Genomic DNA, 18134 nt, shown 5'->3' on the forward strand with positions numbered 1-18134 from the left:
GGTATTGATATTTAAACCACACGGACAGAAGGCTGTTCACAACTTGCAGCTGAACCCAACAGAGTCTGTTAAACAAAGCAGTTTCCCTGCCTAAACAAAACCATCAGCATTCCCCATAGGTTTGAAATAAGACCAGGAGTATTACAACATAATATCCAAAATATCCTGGAAATAATCCAAAATTACTTAGCATTCTAAGAACCAGGAAAATTTTAATTTGCATGGAAGAATAACCAACAGATGACAAAGTCATGATGTCACAGATGTTGGAATTATCTGGCAGACTTTAAAGCAGTAATTATAACAATGCTTCAAGAAGTAATGGCAAACCCTCTTGAAAACAGTGGGAGGATAGAAAGTCTCAGTGAACAAACAAAAGATAGTAAATGGTGAAAAGAACCAAACAGGAACTTTAGAAATGAAAAATACAGTAACCAAATGATAGAGAAAAGAATCAGTGAACTTGATGATTGATAGAAACAATCTAATATGAATAACTGGATGTTCAGCTTCTGACATTCAAAATTGATTGTTCTAGCCTGACAATATGTTTTGGTAAAGGAAACCATTTTCTAATATTTTTATCTCTTATTTAGTAACTTGGGTGGAGGGGTTCTATTCATTCCATAGCATAGAGAAGATGCTTTAGTTGTGCAGCTTGCTGCTCTGGGTAGGAGAAAGAGGGAAAATCTATCCCTTTCCATCCTAGGAGATGATGAGAGAAAAAAATAGTGAAAAAGAGGTAGGGGAGGTTGGTTGGAAGTGTGTTGCAATTTTCTGTTTTTATGCTGAGGAGGATTGAGAGTGTCTGAGCATCAGAAGTGTGTTGGAACTGGCTTGTACAAACTCTTAAAATTTGACATGGTGGGGATATTTGCACCATGATAATTAGCAAACATTTCAAACTCTTGGAGAGTCTATTGCTAAATTATCAGCACAGTACTGGTGACAGATGGATCAAAGGGAACTTGGGGAACAGAGGGTGGGATATGCTTCCCCTCTTTACCATTTGGCACCCTGAAGGACAATGCTATGCAGGGACCACACTAGCATGGTGTGATCCAGCATGGTGGTATGACATAGTTGGACAGAGCAAATTTGGTTAACATTCTCAACCTTACCTAGTTTCTCACATAGTGTAAATGTTGGGCTGAAAGCTACGGTCTGCTGTGGTAAGGTGGGGAACCCCACAACAGAGCCTGGTCAGGGAACTCAGACTCAGCTGTCAACCAGTAAGAGCTGAAAGAAGGCTAAGTCAGTGGGAGGATCCACCGGAAAGGAACGGGCCTCAGGGTCATGAGGCACAAATGTCATCAGCAGACTGGCAGATCCAACAGACAAAATCAGGCCACCTTAGTGCCAGATTTACCAGGACAAAATGGGGCTGAGGATAGTTCCTGGATCCCCAGACCCCTTTATTCCACCACCATGAGGTCATAGGAGGCCTCTACCCCCATATACCCAGCACATCTTGGAAGGGATGGACATGGAAGTGAGGGCACTGAGATATAATTTTCCCAAGAATGAGTATCAAAGGGATTGTTTAAGTTACTGCATCTAACTAAGGTCAGAAATCAGTCTATAATTAATTATCTTTCCTCTGCTACCTGATAGGTGGGAGATAAAGAGGAAAACAGAATCAGGTACAGGTCCAAACAAAACAGACCACATTCTTTCTTCCTATCTGGCTGGTAGTGTAAAATTGTCACCCAGCAACACTTGTAAAGTAAATGAAAAGCATAACTTGTGTTTATTTAAATGTACAATTCATAATTCATGAGTTTTTAATTTTTTTAATTTTTATTTTTAAATATAGGTTATTTTATTTTATTTTATTATTTATTTATTATTATTATTTTTTAATATCTTGAGACTTTATTTCAGAATACACTGTATTTCCAAAGTAATTTTCTAGGTAGTCTTTTCTTTGGTTACATTTTACTTATTTATTAATTTATTTATTTATTTATTTATTTATTTTACATCCAAATTAGTTAGCATATAGTGCAACAATGATTTCAGGAGTAGATTCCTTAATGCCCCTTACACATTTAGCCCATCCCCCCTCCCAAGAACCCTCCAGTAACCCTCAGTTGGTTCTCCATATTTAAGAGTCTCTTATGTTTTGTCCCCCTCTCTGTTTTTATATTATTTTTGTTTCCCTTCCCTTATGTTCATCTGTTTTGTCTCCCAAAGTCCTCATATGAGTGAAGTCACATGATATTTGTCTTTCTCTGACTGACTAGTTTTGCTTAGCATAATACCATCGAGTTCCAGCCATGTAGTTGCAAATGGCAAGATTTCATTCTTTTTGATTGCTGAGTAATACTCCTTTGAATATATATACCACATCTTCTTTATCCATTCATCCATCGATGGATATTTGGGCTCTTTCCATACTTTGGCTATTGTTGATAGTGCTGCTATAAAAATTGGGGTGAATGTGCCCCTTTGAAACAGCACACCTGTATCCCTTGGATAAATACCTAGTAGTGCAATTGCTAGTACAATTCCTAACTAATCGTAGGGTAGTTCTATTTTTAATTTTTTGAGGAACCTCCATACTGTTTTCCAGAATGGCTGCACCAGCTTGCATTCCTAGAGTTTTTTTTTTTTTTTTTTTAAAGCTCAATCATACTTTGCAAATCAAGGTTTGACCTCACCTTTATTTTGCAGATGGAAAAGAAGCTGGGGCTATTGCAGTGGAAGACAGAAAGACTACATCTTGGGTGCCTATCCTTGATTAAGGCTTTGCTGTCAGACTGGTAATTCCAGAAACTAAATTTTTATCATTTATCCCTGGAATAACCAGGATCAGAGGAAGTGGTTCATTTTGAACTCAGAAGAGGTGACTTGATAAAGAATACTGAGTTTATTTAGTTGCTATGAAAAATATAATTGCCAGTGGCCTAGAATGCTCAAAGATGTAGGATGTTAGGGCCAAAAAGATAGCTGAGATAATTTAGCCCATTGACTGAGACCTGAGGAGGCAAAAACACATACTCAACGTTAGGCAACTCATTGTCCATGGCAGGATTGGAACTCAAACTCTGGCCCCACTCCCATTTTAGTGAGAACTCTAGGATTCTACCCCACTGCTACATTTGCAGAAGAGTCCATGTGAGGAACCATGTCACAGTTGGAAGGCAGCTTAACAATCATGCAGTTAGAACAAGAACTTCATTCCACTTGCCAAACACATGGGAATCTCCCATGGGCCCATATTTCAGATACACAGTTGCTGATTCTCTGCTTCTTTTTTCTTTTTTTTTCTAAATTCCATGAAGAAAGACCACTGGGTCTCTCCTGAGGCCATAAATGCTTAGGGCATATTATCTCTGAGTGACATGATAAGCCCAACACAGTTTTGATTGGATCAAAATGTGTCCCAAGTCATGTAGTAATAGCTAGTAGTGATAGGTCCCCATATTGGGCATTTGTTGTATATATGTCAGGTATTAGTGTTGAGCACTTTACATGTATTACTTTTTTATTGACAGACTTACAAAATATCCGTAAGGGTCTACTAGTTTCTACCTCAGAACGTGTTTTTTTCTCCACACCTGTGGGCCTCCATGGCCTGTGTGGAAGAGCGTGGCTTATGGGTCACATCAGCAGCCATGTTTCGTGCAGCTTTCTCAATATGCCAACTCTTCTCTCTCACCCCACAGGGATCCCACATGCCTGTGTCTTGGAGGGCTCTGAGAGCCCTGGGAATTATTGGGGCCAACCCAGGCTTTGTCAGGCACACACTTTCTCTCTTACATGGGTTCAAATCTCCGTGTTGGCTTATGTGCAAAGCTGGTGAGCTTCTTGAGACAGACGTGTTATGTTTTCAACAAGAAAGGAAGAATAAAGGTACTGAATGAAAATTGGAAACATTTAAGAGAAACGTAATCTCCCAGAGAAACAAACATAATACAGAGAAGTGCACATAAATAGCTGAGATTTATGGTCTACACCTCAAGATTTGGAGCTCTGTGGGTCCCTTTGCAAGGATAAATGGTAGGCAAGTCCCCTCGTGTTCCCCTGGACTCTGAGGCAGGCAAGTGGGTGGTGTGGAAAAGCTATTACTTCTCAGGTACTTGTGGAATAGCTGGCTGTCAAAGAGTTCCTGACAAACTGACTGAAATGGCGGATGTGGGGTGGGGGTGTGGCAAAATAAAAAAGAAGGACATCCTAGGTTGGACTCCAAGGCAGAGGACAGCATTCTGGGGACAGCCTGGCCCCTTTGCTGTCTCTAACTGGTCTGACCCTTTAGATCAATGTAAACTTTGGGAGTAGAAGGTCTGATAAATACAAAGAATTGAGCAAAAGGCTGTATGTACACTTCATCAAAGCTTCTCTGTCTCATATTTCTTTCTTTCTCTCTCTCTTTTCTTAAGTAGGCTTCACACCCAGTGTGGAGTTGAATGCAGGGCTAGAACTCACCACCCTGAGATCAAGACCTGGGCTGAGATAAAAAGTTGGATGCTTAACTGACTGAGCCACCCAGGTTCCCCTCTGTTTGGTATTTCTATTTCATTTTTTAATGATCAAAACTCTATTAAAAATCCACAAAGACCTTTGTTTTATATTGTGGTAAAATATACATAACATAAAATTTATCATCTTAACCACTTGTTCAATGGCCTTAAGTACCTTTATACTGTTGTGCAACAATCACCACAATCTGTCCCCAAAACTTTTTCATCTTCCCAAACTGAAACTGTCCCCATTAGACACTAACTCCCCATTTCACCCACTGCCAGCCCATGGCAACTCCCACTCCACTTTCTTTCTCTATGAATTTGATGACTCTAAGTACTGGATAGAAGTGGAATCATACAGTATTCATCCCTTTTATGACTGGCTTATTTCAATTAGCACACCTTCAAGGTTCATCAGTGTTGTAACTCATGTCAGAATTTCCTTCTTTTTAAGGCTGAATAATATTCCATTGTATGTACAGACCACATTTTAAATCCATTCATCCATCAATGGACACTTAAGTTTTTTCCACCTTTTGGCTATTGTGAATGCTGCTGCTATGAACATGACCATACAAGTATCTGTTCTAGTCCCTTCTTTCAATTTTTTCCAATTATTTAGGAAGGAAATTGCTTGATCATGTGGTAGTTCTGTTTTTAATTTTTTGAGAAACTGCTCTACCATGCACAAATAGTCTTACATTGGTTCTGACAGTTCAGACAAACCCATTATCTCTCCATAACTATGAATGATTCAAGATTATCAGGGTTTTGCTGTTACTTGGTAGCACTGGGTTTGAATATTTTAATTTAACAAGGGGTTTATTTCATTTGTTAAAAAAAATGGAAAGGGTCTTTCTGAAATCATCCTCTCCTTTTGGAGCCTAGGTATGTCCCTCAGTCTGGTTTGTTGAGGAAGACAGAATATGAGCCCCCAAAGGTGTCTCTGTCTTTTTCTTTTTAAAGTTTATTTATTTATTTTTGAGAGACACAGAGAGAGAGCAGGGGAGGGGCAGAGAGGGAGAGAGAGAGTGAGAGAATCCCAAGCAGGCTTTGCACTGTAAGCACAGAGCCAGATGCAGGGCTCGAGCTCATGAACTGTGAGATCATGACCTGAGCCAAAATCAAGAATCGGATGCTCAACCGACTGAGCCACCCAGGCTCTCCAAGACGTCTCTGTCTCAATCCCTAGAACCTGTTATGTTATATGGAAAAAATAAAAACTTTGCAGGTGTGATTAGGGACCTTGAGATGTAGAAAGCCTCCTGGATTATCCAGGTGGGTCCAATGTAATCACAAGGGTCTCTAAGGTGGTCAGGGGAAGACACTCCAGGAAGGTGTGACTCTGGAAGAAAGACACAGAGGCAACATTTTGAAGACAGGGAAAGAGATCGTGAGTCAGGAAATGTGGGTGGCTGAAAAGCAAGGGAAAAGATTTTTCCCCAGAACCTGAAGAAGGAACACAGTCCTGTCTTCACCTTGGTATTAGACCTAGAGGCCTATTTCAGGCCTCAGACCTCCAGGCTGAAAGATAATACACTTGTGCAAACCGCCAAGTTAGTGGTGATTTAACACAGCAATGGCAGGAGATTCACACAGGTGGGGACCATAGGGTCCTGTGTTCACAGTTTGTACTTCCCCTGTTGCTATTGCCCATCAAATCAGAAGTGCCCTAAGAGCAAATGCTGTGTCCACCTCGTTCACACGGTGACCTGGCCTCTATCCCAGGGCCTGGTGGGATAGACACGATGAACACTCTGTGAAGAGACATGGGTGACTAGGTTGCAAGTATGTCAGCAAAATGATGAGGAAGGGCAAGCCAAGACCAGGCAGGGCTCCGTGCTGCCCCAAAGCAGGAGGCTCTACCCTCGCATAGCTTCAAGAGTTTGGACAACAGTCCTGGTTGGGGGCTGATACTCTGCACAACTCCATATGCTTGGTTTCCATACTTTTATCAAAAATGTAGTTCTGCTAAGAATAGTTCTACTTTAATTACTGACCGTACTAGTTTCAGTCATGATAATTGGATAATTGATTTTAACCTCTTTGAACCTCATTAAAAAATCTTTTAAATGGAGATATTGGTTTACAGGATAGTGGTGACTTTTAAACTACCTCACTTGTGAGAAAGTATCTAGCACAGTGCTCTTCAAAGCAAGCCCATAATAAGGACTGAAAAAAACATTGCAGGTAAATCCAGGGTCAAAGTGCTCAAGGCAACTGATTCTCAATGAAGTTTTCTCCCTTTTTCACTCTTTCTGGGATATTTAAACAGAATTGCTTTGCATCAGAGACCTTCCTTTCTTTTCTTTCCTTTGGAAAAGGGGGGGGGGGGCCCCCGGGGGGGGGGGGAGAAGCTTCTTGGGAATATGGAACTCAATAGGGCCAAGATCTTCCCTCTCTGCAGTTCCCTGATAAGAGATATTTTCCTGTTCCATTAAAAGAGTTTGAATCTGTTCCCAGCTTCAGTTGAAGGGATTACTACCCTTACAAAGAACAAAGCATTTTAAGAAAAATCTAAACAATGCCTTTGAACACGTTTTTATTATAGCGTTAATGTCTGCCAAAACTTCAGGATCAAAGAAATCTGAAAAGATTTATACAATAGTCAACACTTTGTGAAAAATGTTAGATTAATGGGGAGGCCATGTCAAGTATTAAACACTTATGGTTCCATTTTCTTTTTCTGGCCCAGTAAGGAATAGACTCAGAATGAACTCATTTTAATTTTTTCCAAATTAAAAAAAAAAATTTTGGTAAATTATACATAATGTGCACTTTTAGCCATTTTTTAAGTTTGCAGGGGCATTAAGTACATTCCCTTGGTTGTTTAACCATCACTGCTATCTTCAAATTTTTTCACCAAACTAACCTTTGTATTTTAAGATACAAGTTGCATCAGTAGATTTAGAGTCTATATTATCTTCCAGTCAGTATTTAGAATTGTTCTGATGTTCTATATAAATATCATGCGTTTGCATACGAGCAATTATAGATGGCTCAAAGGAGGAAGGAAAGAGAAGAGAAAATATGTATTGAGTGCCCACTAAGCCCTACATATTACATATTCCACACAAGGATCTGTGAAGCAGAAACTGTTATCCCATTTTACAGAAACCGAGGCATAGAAAAATTAAGTAGCTTGCCCAAGGTCACATAACCCGGAAGTGATGTAGCTCATGCTCACCCCTGATCTGTTTTCAATGGCACCACGCTCTCAAGTTTAGACCACATTAAGCACAAAGAAAAGAAGGAAAGGAATTTGGGTGAGATGAAGACTTTAGGACTGTTAAGCTGCTGGTTAATGAAAAAACATTCTAGAAAAGTATAGGTTTTGCTTTGTTGGAGATTTTTAAGGATTCAGGACTCAGGACTCAGGTCTTCTCCTGCCTCCTGTATCCTTTGACTGAAAGATTCTCTGGAGGATCCCCGTGGTTGCATTAAAGTATCCCATTGTTACAAGTCATTGTGAAACGGTGACAATAGGGACAAAGATAAGCAAGGAGCAGATTAGAAGGCTAGTGGCACAGCAAGCTGTGTCAGAGGGGAGGATGTCTGGGCTGGGCTGCTGTTCCTGGACATTCCTGTTTTGCTCAGAATACCATATCTGAGCTGGAGGAGGAGGTGCTGGAAAGGAAACAGATGGCTTCTCCGTGAATACAGGATGGGTGGACTTTGCTAGAAAAGTCTCACCCTTCACAGATGAACCGGAGACTCATGCTTCATTTCTAACTGAAATCTGGTGCTGTCTCTGAGGCTGCTTTTCCGGAAGATGCAGTTAGAGTGACATCATGATACAATATTAGCTAATTTTTTTGTCAATTTCTGTGCTAGACAATATATGATGATTGTTTTACTTGCCCTGCATCTCCAAATGACGTGAACACTTTGGTTCTATCAGTGCCTCTATTTAACAAGTGAGGACATGGAGGCCACATGGCCCAGAGGTCCAGGGGCAGAATTTCCGCTAAAGACCATCTGTACCCCAAGTCCATGCTCGTCTTCACCATGACATTCTGTCCAGTGTTAAGGCCACATACACATGGGCACAAAACCTGGCTGCACTAATTACTACCCTGTGCTCTCCCATGGAGTCTCAGTTTGCAATATTATGAATAGTGGGAATTATACTACCTACTACATGGGATTGCTATGAGTGTTAACTAAAATTACCCACGTGTTAACGTTGGCCAAATAATAGGCCCATGTTACAGATTGAATTGTATCCTCCCAAATGATATGTTGAAATCCTAACCACAGAAGCTTAGGATAACCTTATTTGGAAATAAGGTGTTTACATGGACAACCAAATTAAAATGAGATCATTAGAGGGGGCCCAAATCCAGTATGATTTGTGTCCTTATAAGAAGGGGAATTTGGACATAGAGACAGACATGTATGGAGGGAAGGTGATGGAAAGATACACAGGGAGAGGGCCATGTGAAGATAGGATTGAGGAGGTGTTAATAAGCCAAAGAATGCCTGGGGCTACCAGACTACCAGAAGCTAGGAGAAGCACAGAATGGTTCTTCCTTAGCACCTTCAGAGGGAGTATGGCCCTGCTGATACCTTGATTTGACTTCTGGCCTCCAGAACTGTGAGACAATAAATTTCTGTTGCTCTAAGTCACTCAATTTGTGGTACTTTTGTTACAGCAAGCCTGGCAAACTAATACAGTGTGCAATCCAGATTATTTTTCTTCCTTAGACCATTCATTGATCAGACATTTTAAGCCAAGTGCGAGAGATTTGTTCAAAGGTGAATAAGTCCTTATTTCTACTCTCAGGTTGCTTATGCCTCAGTATGGCAGACAGAAAGTAAACACGTAATTACAGGAGAATGTGGTTAGTGCAACCCCATGGTCAAGGCAAGGGAGGGCACTACAGGAGCCCCTGTAACCCAGCCTGGGTATCAGAGATGGAAAGCTTCTTGGAGGGAGTGATACTCTAAAAATGGTGAAGTAGCAGTATTTTCGATAAGGACAAGGCTGTCATGGAACAAAGATGTTAACAACATTTTTGTTGTTATAATAGAACAAGCTCAGTTCTGAGTTGGAATGAAAAATGACAGGAACAAGCAAGATTAGAGGGCAGCCTACGTATTTGTTTCATTTAGCAGTTTTACCTCCAGAATAACTTTTTAGCTAGGGTGGCTCATTATTAAGGTTGGTTATTGGTAGTGGTGAGTGGGGACTGGGGTAGGGTGGAGTAATTGATGATATCAGGGACCTTTAATCAATAGGCACAAAATGATGTCTCTTTGAGTCAGAATATTCCCTTTATCTGGCTCTTTTTCTTGAACATGTGCTATGTGGTGGGAGACAATTCCAAAGCTAGATTTGGACAACTGGGTTAGGTTGTATAGGTTGTGGACTGCACGAACAGAGACAGAGGACTGAAATCCAGTGTGTGCCTCCTTACAAAGCCATGTATCTGGGCATAGGCCCATGTCTATCTACAAGACAAGTACTCTTCTTCTTGGCACAAAAGTGTCATCTTCTTGCCAAGTCATATGACACTGATTCTGGCTTCACCAGGGGTACCTTTTTATAATCACATATAATGTTTTATAATCACATATAATTGATGTTATCTATCCCAGTGGTAGTCCCAAGCATGGAATTTGATCTTGCTACATGACAAGGCAGCTGCTCCTTTGAAACAAAGCCTATTTTACATGGTGGAAGTCTGCCCAAGGAGTCCTTGTGACACAGTTAGAGACTGGATCCACGACAACTAACTGTATTCCCTTCTCGTTAGCTAAATTAGCTGAAGTCTGAACCTTTATTATATGGATTCTGGCTCATGTTCCTGACTTTGAGACCATATCTGGTTTTTGTGGGGTCTAGAGGGGAAGGGACATAATAAAGCCCTAAGCCGTTGGCTAATAAATGTTCATTATAAGTATTATCTGTGCAATTAGGACAATGTTCTCCACAAATTCCATTCTTGTCATGCACATATCTGTCTAGTACTTTGCAAATTTCCCTGACTTCGGAGTTTATTCTCCTGCAGACCCTACCGCGTATTTTCTTTAGAAGTAAAGTAAATGAGTGCTGTGGGGGTTGAGGGGTGTGCTCCAGGCCAGAATATAAACAGACTATAGGTTCTGATGCTATTGTCAGGAGGATGCTGAAGAAGGAACTCTACTCACAATAGAAACAATACACCTGTCTTTCTTCCAGCAGAGGGAAAAAAAAAATAGTATGGGGATGGTGCAAAGGTTATAAGTAGATCCACATGCAGTTCCAGATGTAAGTGGGGAAGCAGAAGGAGCTGGGGTGGGATCACACGATAAGGTAATGGGATTCCCTATTCCCATGTGGCTCTGGGGAAGGGAAATCCTGCCCACTAGTAAAATTGGAATTTCTGTGTTAGTCTGTGGATTCATATGAAGATGCTCTAACAATCACAACTTAAATAAATATCACTGACTTATCATTCCACATGCATGTTACAGAATCTTTCCAGACTCTCTTCTTATCTGAGGCTGGTTACTTCTGGGCACCTCGTGTCAGCTCAAGAGCAGCTCTTTCCTGTTTCATTCTTCACCACCCTCCCCTGGTGCTGTTGTCCAAGCTCTTAAAGCTACTGTTGTGTGTTTTGGAGAAGCATGGAGCCTGTGCCAGGCCTGATTCTCTCCTCCCCCACTTTGTGCTGGGTTCTTCCAAGTTTGTGGAACAAGCCATGCTGTGTTCTACCCGCTTGCCCAGGTGCCACATGGTTATTGGACCCTACAAAATGCCACGGGATCCCTGACATTATAAAGTCAGCTTCTGGCTCAGCTTCTCTCTCCTTGAGGCTTTGCCACAAATCCAAGGGGCTGGGTGGGGAGATGGGATGCCTTTTGACTCTACCTTTGCGCTTATGAGCCCAGCTACAACATGATGCCAACCCCATGGTTTCCACCCTGAAGATATCCAGCAGAGATGACATGGTGTCCTTTGCTAAGGTGAGAATTTATTTCTTTCCAAAGTTGTGTTGATTTTTAATTACTTTAAAAAATTTTAAATGTTTATTTATTTTTGAGAGACGGGGGGTGAGGGGCAGAGAGAGAGAGAGAGAGAGAGAGACCCAGAATCTGAAGTAGGCTCCAGGCTCTGAGCTGTCAGCACAGAGCCCAATGAAGGGCCCAAGCATACGAACTGCGAGATCACGACCTGAGCCGAAGCTGGACCTTTATTTTTTTTTATTTTTTATTTATTTATTTTTTTTAATTTTATTTTTTTTTCCAACGTTTATTTTCATTTTTGGGACAGAGAGAGACAGAGCATGAACGGGGGAGGGGCAGAGAGAGAGGGAGACACAGAATCGGAAACAGGCTCCAGGCTCTGAGCCATCAGCCCAGAGCCCGACGCGGGGCTCGAACTCACAGACCGCGAGATCGTGACCTGGCTGAAGTCGGACGCTTAACCGACTGCGCCACCCAGGCGCCCCGAAGCTGGACCTTTAAACAACTGAGCCACCCAGGGGCCCCACTATTATTTTATTTTATTTTATTTTATTTTATTTTATTTTATTTTATTTTTTTTAGAGCTGCTTCCTCAGCCTTGAAAGTCCTCTGGGAACAACTCCTCGAGGGCAAAAACAGGTGTGATGCAGCTCTCAGTGGATGGCTTTAGTGGCTTGTTTCTGATTCTAAGATTCTGAGTGCACTGAACATGGCTATGAGATTATGATTATGGTGGAAGTTAAGAAGGAAGTCATCGAGAAGTATGAACAAGGTATGTGTGTGGTGGAAATTGCAAGATTTTATAAGAAGTCTACATCTGCATCTCATCTGCAGAGGAGGAGGAGGAAAAAAGCAGAGGAATCCCTCACTTTAAATGAGATGAGGAAGATATGTCAAATATGGGAAACAGTGCAAAATTTTGTAGAAAAGCACCACCCAAATAAAGCTATAGCAGTGCGAGCGATGAATATGTTTAATGAGAATGCAGTGTTGCATTTCCATGAAATCCTCAGGAGGCAAAAGCAAGTGTCAATGGATAGGTTCCTTGTTAAAGTTGCTCAAAAAGAAAAAGATTCCATTAAGCCAATAGATAACAGTGATTCTGTTAGTGATGGTGAAAGTTGTCCTACACAATAACCCTTCCTTTCTTGACTCCTTCACACCAGCCATGAAGTTTTTCAAAAGGTAAGTGCAATTTAATTTGTTTTTCTTTATTTTTTGTATTTTCTTTGTGACTTTGTATTATATTACAGTATTATAATTATTTTTATATGTATATTTTTGGGTTGTGGAACAAATCATCTAAGTTTCCATTATTTCTTATGGGAAAATTCGCTTTGATAAACAAGTGCTTTGGATTATAAGCATGTTTCCGGAACGATTTATGCTCGCAAACCAAGGTTTTACTGTACTTCCGTTTTGTTACCAAAAATGAGATGAGGAAAGGAAAGAAGTGCTGTGGTCTGAGTGTCTGTGCCCCGCCCCCCAAATTCATATGTTGAAATCTACCCCCCAAGATGATGGTATTTGGAGGTGGGCACTTGGGAGATAATTAGGTCATGAAGGTGTAAGTCTCAGGAGTGGGATTAGTGCCCTTAAAAAAGAGACCCCAGAGAATGCCCTCACCTGCTCCCGCCACCACGTAAGGATACACTGAGAAGACAGCTACCAACGATCCAGGAAGCAGGTTCTCAGCAGACACTGAATATGCCGGCACCTTGATCTTGGAATTCCTAGCCTCCAGAACTATGAGCGATACATTTCTGTTGTTTATATGCTCCTTATTCTATGGTATTTTTGTTACAGCAGTCCAAAGGGATGGAACCCAGGGGAGAACTTACAAAGACCATGATCTTGGCTCCAGTGAATATTGTGGTACATGAGTATGACTACGTGGGCTCTGGAAAACAAATGTGGGAAGAAGGTTGACGGGCACAGGGCCAGGCGCTATGGGTCTGCCCATCCAGGCCTCCTGGCTTCTATGGGTACCATGTCTGCCCTGAATTTCCTCACACCTGCTGCTTATTACCCTCAAAACAGCTGCTCTCTGCTCCCTGCCCCCCTGCATCTCCAGTCTCTGGTCCCCTCTCACTGCATTTGTTCAGGTTACCATGCTGTTTTCCAGGCGCTTCTCAGGCTGGCAACCCCTCTCTCTCCTTCATCCATCCCATCCTCAGGGAACCTACACAGGACCCTCACTTACTGGGTCAGACCCACACCTCTCAACATTCAGGGATGAAGACAACATGAGTTAAACATGACAGGGGTGAGGGTACACTTGGTGTCATGACACTTGGTGAAGAGAATACCTTCTCACCAGGGAGGGACGGAAAGGAGTTCCTTGAGAGGGAGGCAAGGGCACCCTTTGATGGGGAGATGGGCTCAGACTGAGATGTGGGTTCACAATCAGCTTCAAGAAACGCTTGCTGATTCTTTCAGTTCTGGGGATTGTAACTAAGCATTAACAGAAAAGCCTGTGCTTGGGTGAGAGTGTTTTATTATGTACTTCATTTCATCTAAAATCAAATTCATTGCCTAATGATAGCAGAAATACAGTATGCGCCAGTCACTGGGAATGAAACACCAGATTGATAGCCAGGAAGCCAGAGCTGGGACTGCTTCCATCATGGGCACCAGGGTCTCTAATGTCACCATCCTTCAAGGGCCAGCTCATGGCTCCTTCCACCATGAAGCCAACCCTGTACACCCTCCCCATGAAGCCAGAGTGTTCTGTTCCTCTTTCTTGCTACCTACCATGGACTACCCATACTAAAGATTTTTGATACTTTGCTTCTTTCCTTTGCCTAAAATATAAGACAGGAATTATATATTATTCATTTCTATATTCTATGTACTATCTTTAATACAGTGGTCAGCAAGTAGGTGGTGCTGGATAAAAAATTTACTGAAGAAAAGAAGGGAAGAAAGAAAACAAGAAGGAAGGAAGGGAAGGGAGGCAGGAAGGGAGGGATGGAGGGAGGAAGGGAGAAAGTGAAAAAGCAAGGCTCTCCTGGACTATTCATCCAATTCATCCAGGCAGGTGTGACATGAACGACCAAGAGTTTTTTGTTTTGTTTTGCGTTTTGGTTGTTGTTGAAGAGTGTAGCTCTTTCAAATCATGAAACTCAGTAGTTCAGTATATTCCTTAAACATTCATGGTCTTTTTTTTTTTTCTTTTCTTTTTTTCTTTTCTGCTCTCATCAATGGGTTAATAGAACTCTTTATTAGCCCACCTATGTTTATAGCCTGGTTGCTTCTTGACTTAAATTCTGCAAGCCCACAGCTAAACCCATAAAGTGCTCCCTACTATATGATCTCCAACCAAGCAACCAGGGGCAGCATCAGCCAGCAAGAGCCTGGGTTTGCAGTCAGACCAATTTAAATCCCAGCCTGCTGGGCTCATGGGAAGGGGGACGGGAGGGGGGGAGGGGGGCGGGTGGTTACCTCCCTTCTGTAACACCAGCTTTCTCTTCTACAACTTGAATTACCTTATCACCTGCGCACCGGCTGTTATTGAGATAGGAAAAATGTGTGTATATGTATCAATGTCTGGCACATAGCAAATGCTCAAATAATGGTTAGCTTTCAAGCCATGGTATTATTATTTTTATTATTGTTGTTCTGACTTCTCAGATGCTATCTTTCTAAGCCCACTCATTTAAAATCCTTTTAATTTCTCTTTATGCTGAAGCCTGGTTGTATCCCTTTAATCATTTCTATAATATTTTCTGGCCCCTTCTCAAATTCTCTTCCATTTCTGAATAGAAGAAGGGAAAGCCACAATAAAATGGTACAGGCTTCTGCGGCATGGATGTTTTCTTTTTTTCTAGACCTTGCTTGGGTTTCAGGGAATCCATAAAAATATCAGCTAAGGGAAGAAATCATTGTTTTCAGCTGAAATAACATCCATGCATAAATTCTTTTCCACAGGAGTGAGGAGACCAAGATACTGGGGGAAAGAATTTGGTTTTGTCACACATTTTAAAGGAAAGCTGGGTGAGAGGAGAGTGGGGTGGGGGTGGGGGGGGGGGAAGAAAGTTCAGTCTGGTGCATCTGAAGGTAGCTGAAGCCTTCAGTTCCAAATGGAGCCACTGAAGTTATTTACAAACTGGATGTAAACTAGCTCTTTCCCAATTCTCCTGGAGCCCCTGCCTGCCAGAGAAAATGATCAGGAAATTAGAGGAACTTGTTTTGCTGACTGACAAAAAATGCAGCTGATTCCAATCTGAACTTGAACTGCTGAGACCCGATGAACTGCCTCCCTCACAATTCGGGTTAAAATCAGGATGTGGCCCTTTCCCTTCTCTTGCTAGCTATTTTGGGTTATTTTTGCTGAAGGCAGATGTAATTGTTAAATGTGCAGATGTTACATTTAGTTCCTCCTTTTTGCATGTGTATCTTTTCTTTGCTTTTTTCCTTTTACAAGAAACAAATTTAATTAAGAACTATGCACATTTTCTTTCCTGGGCCTGTTTGGCCTGGTTAGAATGCTTCTGTTTAGGGAAGGGGCGCCTGGGTGGCTCAGTCCTTTAAGCTTCCGATTTAGATTCAGGTCACCATCTCACAATTTGTGGGTTCAAGCCCCACGTCAGGCTCTGTGCTGACAGCTTGGAGCCTGGAACCTGCTTCAGATTCTGGATTCTGTGTCTCCCTCTCTCTCTGCCCCTCCCCCACTTATGCTCTGTCTCTCTCTGTCTCTCAAAAGTAAATAAATGTAAAAAAAAAAAAAAAAGAATGTTTTTGTTTGGGGGAAATTTGGACCTGGATATTTCTCTTCAATCCTCTTTGGAGTTCATGGTTCCAGGACGAGGCTCAGTGGACATGCCCCATCCCAGGTCTGATAAAACTAGCTGCACTTAGAAGAAAGAAATCTAGATGCCAAGGAATCATCTGAATACTTAAAAAGGAATGTGGGCTTATGGGCAAGGGCAGGGCTGGAAGACTGCCTCAATCACATAGGAGGGACAGGAGAAGTAAATTAGGGAAAGGGGCTTTAGCTCCTTCCTACCTCTTCTTGACAAATGGTTTGTGTCCTTCCTAAGTCACATGTTGAAATCCTAACTCCCAAGGAGATGGTATCTGGAGGTGGGGCCTTTGGGAGGAGATTAGGTGATGAGGGTCTAGCCCTCATGAATAGGCTTAGTGCCCTTAAGAAAAAAGTCCCAGAGAGCTGCCTTGCACTTCCTCCATGTTCAAGAACACAGCTCCTATAAACTGGGAAACAGCATCTCATCACACACTGAATCTGCCAGCACCTTGATCTTGGGCTTCCCAATCTCCAAAATTCTGTAAGAAATAAATGTCTATTGTTTACAAAACATTCGGGTTAAGGGACTCTTGTCACAGCAGCCCAAAGGGACTAGGCACCACCTCGGCATAATAACTTCCTTTTATTGAGTCACCTGCCAAGCTCTGTTCTAAGTGTCTGCCATGCATTCTTAAGTCTCAGTACTTCTATAAGGCAGGTGTCACCGCTGACACTTGCAGGTGAGCAAGCCAAGGTTAGAGAATTAAGTCACTCACTCGGTTAGCAGCTAGGGGAGGGTTAGGACTGCAGTGCTGATCTAATTCCAGACATGCTAGGGCCTCCTGGCATCTTTCCCCCCTTTCTCCTTTTACCCCTCTCCAACTCCCCCAGTTTACACTTAGGGACAAGTGTGGTTCCAGCCCGGTTAAGGCTGATCTGCGCAGTACCGGGTCACATGACCTAGGTTAAGGCAATCAGTGCAGGGCCAAAGCAAAGGGCCCGGAGAGGTCATGTGACCCAAGCCTTTGCAGGTAGAAGGAATGCAGGGCTTTGGGAGAAGGGTGTCACTCTCCTTTTGTACACTGGACAGGGTGTGAAACTATTTGCTGTTATAGGAAAGACTGAGAGTGAAAGCAGTATTCAGAGGGCCAGAGGTGCAAGAACCATGGAGAAATAGAGGTGAAACACCATGAGAAGTGTTAGTGTCTGCGGCAAACCAAAGCTGGTGCCAGAAACACGTGGGGGCTCAGCAATCAAGGGGCCAAGGAGGCCCCTGTATGTCTAAGACTGAGTTGAGTCTCTGTTCCTTATGCTCAAACATTCTAAGTGACCTGGTCACACTGCCCAAATGGATCTTCAGCTTTGTGCTTGAGTGCTGGCCTTGGGCCCTTCCCACCAAATATATAGATACACACCCTGGAACAATTACACCCTGCATATGTGTAATTGAAAATGGAACATGGGTTTGAACTGCCAGTGCCCATGTCTTTGCTGATTTTTTTTCAATAGAGTGCAGTATTGTAAGTGTATTATCTTTTCCTTATGTTTTCTTAACATTTTCTTTTCTCTAGCTTACTCTGTTGTATGAATACAACATTTAATACATATAACATACAAAATATGTATTAACTTATTGTGTGATTGGTAAGGCTTCTGATCAACAGTAGGATCTTCGTAGTTGAGTTTTTGGAGAGTCAAAAGTTATATGTGGGTTTTTACTTGCATGAGGGGTTGGTGCCTCTAATCCTCGTGTTGTTCAAGGGTTAACTGTATATGTAAACACAGAGATTTAAAATATAAGGAGAGGCCTGTGGGCACCAAAATGCCTGGAACTGTCTTGTTTCCACAAGAGTTCTTTGGAAACATAGCATCATCTTGAATCAAACTGATTTTTTTTTTTCAGGGAATTTTATTGAGAAGTTTATTAAGGATTTTTTTTTTTTTTAGTTTTTTTTTCAATGTTTATT

General features: G+C 41.9%; 1 long non-coding RNA gene across 1 annotated transcript; it reads left to right on the forward strand.

The window, feature by feature from the left end:
• Positions 1 to 1472: 1472 nt before the first annotated feature.
• Positions 1473 to 2814, forward strand: LOC121020607 (uncharacterized). The gene is made up of 2 exons (XR_005786223.1): positions 1473 to 1566; positions 2677 to 2814. It is a non-coding gene; the product is annotated as an uncharacterized LOC121020607 (long non-coding RNA).
• Positions 2815 to 18134: the final 15320 nt, after the last annotated feature.

The sequence above is a fragment of the Herpailurus yagouaroundi genome, unplaced genomic scaffold (assembly GCF_014898765.1).
Source record: "Herpailurus yagouaroundi ecotype Mexico unplaced genomic scaffold, PumYag 250, whole genome shotgun sequence".
Classification (NCBI taxonomy): domain Eukaryota; kingdom Metazoa; phylum Chordata; class Mammalia; order Carnivora; family Felidae; genus Herpailurus; species Herpailurus yagouaroundi.